This window comes from Erithacus rubecula, assembly GCF_903797595.1.
Source record: "Erithacus rubecula genome assembly, chromosome: 6".
Taxonomy (NCBI): domain Eukaryota; kingdom Metazoa; phylum Chordata; class Aves; order Passeriformes; family Muscicapidae; genus Erithacus; species Erithacus rubecula.
This window is the reverse complement of record NC_136688.1, coordinates 36,723,175-36,726,246: the sequence shown is the minus strand read 5'-3', so window position 1 is coordinate 36,726,246 and position 3,072 is coordinate 36,723,175. Positions and strand designations below refer to the sequence as shown.

The 3,072-nt window shown below is 42.4% G+C and overlaps 1 long non-coding RNA gene across 1 annotated transcript; it reads left to right on the top strand.

Annotated features, from left to right (window-relative positions):
* The first annotated feature begins 304 nt into the window (after positions 1-304).
* LOC306803740 lies at positions 305-1,029 on the top strand. Its single transcript, XR_013774681.1, has 2 exons — positions 305-380; positions 571-1,029. It is a non-coding gene; the product is annotated as an uncharacterized lncRNA (long non-coding RNA).
* The last annotated feature ends 2,043 nt before the right edge of the window (positions 1,030-3,072 follow it).

The window sequence follows — 3,072 nt, the reverse complement described above, 5'->3', positions numbered from 1 at the left end:
TTTTTAGATTACTGTTTGTCGCGTTGGTCGGGAACTAAATTAAGCCAAACGAGGCAAACGTTGAATCTGAGAATCGCTTACTGGTAACGCAAACGAGAAGAAAAAGGAGTTGCCCAGACGAAAGAGGGTTAGAAGAGGCAGAAAAGAAGGAATATAAATGGAAAAGGACTGGGGGAGAGGGGAAACAGAGGAAGACGAGGGAAAAGCAGCGAGTCAGGGAAGTGCTGTCGGCGTCCGGGCGGGGCGGGCGCGCACGCAGGTCTCCGAGAGGCGCCGCTCCACGGGCACAGGTCTCCGAGAGGGGCGGCTCCACCCGCGCCGCTCCACGGGCCCCGGTCTCTGAGGGGCGCGGCTCCACCCGCGCAGCTCCACGGGCCCCGGTCTCTGAGGGGCGCGGCTCCACGCGTGAAGGTCTTGGAGAGGGGCGGCTCCACAGGCCCGGCTCCACCCGCGCAGCTCCACCCGCGCCGCTCCACGGGCCCCGGTCTCTGAGGGGCGCGGCTCCACACGCACGGCTCCACGGGCGAGGCTCCCGCTGCCGCAGCGCCGGACGCGGTGCTCGGAGGGGAGGTCGCGGAGCCTGGACAGAGCCGGCTGGGTCGGGCCGGCAGGGTGGGGTGCGGACAGCCCGGGCAAGGACGCGGGGGCGAAGTGGCAAGGCGGCGGTCAGGGACACAGGGAGGAAGGACGAGCCTGTAGTATTTTCACATTACTGGGAGAAATTTCCCAAAATGCCACAGCAATAGTAAGAGCAAAACTATTTTGTGGCAGACAAATGGATGAGATGTTGAGGTCAGGTGTTGAAACCCCACTGCTGTAAGCACTTTCCAGTTAATGTGACAGGAACTGCCCAGGTGACACAAAGGGGAGTGGAAATGAAAGTCATGAAGTCATATTCTCTGCCACCCTGTCATAGCCAACCAGTTGGCTGGAAATCACCAGCTAACTGCACCCTCCAAAGAGTTACCTTGAAAAGATGTTTTTTCATGTCAGTACTGTTGCCATCTGCAAATTAAATACGTGAAGTGTGCACGTGCTTCCAGCATATCCAACCATCCTTATGATTATATTTCACCCAAAGGGAAGTACAATCTCTCATTGTTCAACCTGAAACTGCAGATATGAAGACTCAGAAAGGAAAGAAATAGATAGCTTAGACTACATCTTCTGTTGCAGCATGTACTAAGTATTAATATTCCAGCACCAAATAGGGAATATGAAAATAAGATCAAAGAAGCACACTTTAAAATGTAAGAATACAGTTAACCATGAAGATTTGCAAAAGGTGAATTTCCATACTGTTATGTAATTCTACAGGTTGTCAATAGTCCTAGCAATCAGATTATTTATGTAACTGCCTTGGAAGTAAATGTCTCTATTTTAATTTTCTTGCAAAATTAAAAGGAAGAAGATCATTAGAAAATTAAAAGTAAACACTGATACTGATACCAATTTTAAAGTTTCTAACCACAGTGAAATAGGCTGTGTTTTACTGTGTAAGGCATAGAAGCAACATACAATGATTTGACATTTTAAAATAAATATTTTCCAAGAAAAATGCTAAAAATAGCTCTTTCTGTATTTAAAGGTCCAATTCAACTGTAGATAACCACTAAAACATAAATTCCAATCGCAATCCAGTTACAATGCACACCAAGCACAAAAGCCCTCTAATGATCTTTGATTAGTTCTTTATTAAATTCATCAAGGGAGCAAAGAAAATTTAATAGTCTTCACCATTTGTCATCTTTCTGATTACAGTTTTGATTAGAACTTTCAGCTCTTTTTTCTTCTTTCCTAGTCATGGCTATTACTATGATAGTGCTTCTTTCCTCTAGTTTAAGAAGTAGGAGATAGGACAAATGAAACACATTTGTAATTAATTTTTTTAAAAAAATATATTTAACTAGGTGTCTTAATGCCCAAAAAAAGCTAGCTAAGAATATAACATCTTAAAAATGCAAAATAACTCTTAATGGAATGTCTTTACACTCATACCATAAAAATTTTCACAGTCTCAGGTAAGTAATATCTTGCTTAACTAATCAAATACCTTAAAATACCCTGCACGCAGATTTCTGTAGAAGGAAATTCCCACATTTGAAGAATAATTTTAATTATTTAGAAACATTTTAAATGTGTTCTACTGTTTTGATATTCGGTGTTATGATTCACTTATTTAATACAAACAAGGAGTTGTTTTACTTTGCATTAGTGATACCTTTATCATAAAAAACTGGAAAGAAAAAAACTGAAATGCTCTAAACAGATGAAATAATTTTCGCAAACTTAAGCACTATGTTAGTCAAAAATGTGTGCATTTCAGTCTCTGTTACAAATACTGAAACTTTCCTATTCCCAGTACAAATCCTCCTGTTGTCACCTGCTGTATGAAGCAGACCCTGATGCACTGTGAGGAGTGAAGGGAGTTGCAGCTTTCATATTTACAAGTATTACTGCCAAAAACACCCTTCAGCATCAAGTACTGTTCTCATCAACATGCAAAGGACACATTAAACAGTCCCTGGGTAAAATCCTGGAGCACTCCTGAACCAAGGGATAAAATCAAGAAGCCCAACTTTAGCCAGAGAACATTGCAAGAACTGGGCTGAAGAGCCATTATTTCTCTCCATTCTTACATCTCCAGACCAAGTTTAGATCTTCCTACAGATCTGAAGGTCTCAGAAGAAACAGAAGGTTTGAGCTGCCCCCACCCCTTGTGTAGCTTGATAACTGCGTTTTCAGGATGGCTTTTAACATTATGTCATTATAGGAGCTGCTCTACAAAATTAAAATGCTTATGATTTATATAATTTGCCTTATTGCAATTCTGCTGAATATTAGGCTCTGTATTTTCAAATCTTTGCATTTCCCAGTGCATAAGTGAGAAGTTCCAATAGCTAATTGGAGCTCTTTCTTCCTCAGTCTCTTATATAATCCAAACAATTAGGTGATACTGCAAATGCAAGATGTTATTTTGGAGCTCTCCCTTGTGTATTGTGGTGTGTTTGTCATATGGTCCCAAAGGCAGCAGTCATTTGTTTGTGTCACTTTTGGCTTAACAGTCATAGC